The following is a 438-nucleotide window of genomic DNA, read 5'->3' as shown; positions in this document are numbered from 1 at the left end:
TCCCCAAGGCCACACGGCTGCACCCTACAAAGGCCTACCTGACCAATGCCCACGCCAGGCCCCTGACGGCCAGCGCTGTGGCATGTGCGCCGTGCACCACAGAACCGCAAGTGTGGGTTTACACCTGCGCGGCCTTCACACCTGCGGGTCAGTATGCACGTGCCCGCTCAGGCCCCACGACCCCACCCACTCCAGGCCAGCTTCCTCGCTGCACCTGAGGAGGGAGAGGACCAGGAAACACATAACCCATAGGGAGCCCCATAATAGGCACTCACTTTATTCCAGCCATGGCCATCCTGGAGGCCACCCTGTGGGCCTGCACCAGGTAACCTCCTGCCTGGCATGGGCTCCAAGTCTGGCTGTGAGAGGCAGGAGGCTAAAGTGTGTGCACATAGGAGGCTGGGCTGGGCCAGTTGGGCCCTCTCCGCAGGGGCAGGG

This window comes from Chinchilla lanigera, unplaced genomic scaffold, assembly GCF_000276665.1.
Source record: "Chinchilla lanigera isolate Chin_1 unplaced genomic scaffold, ChiLan1.0 scaffold00019, whole genome shotgun sequence".
Taxonomy (NCBI): domain Eukaryota; kingdom Metazoa; phylum Chordata; class Mammalia; order Rodentia; family Chinchillidae; genus Chinchilla; species Chinchilla lanigera.
Note: the sequence above shows the minus strand (reverse complement) of the source record.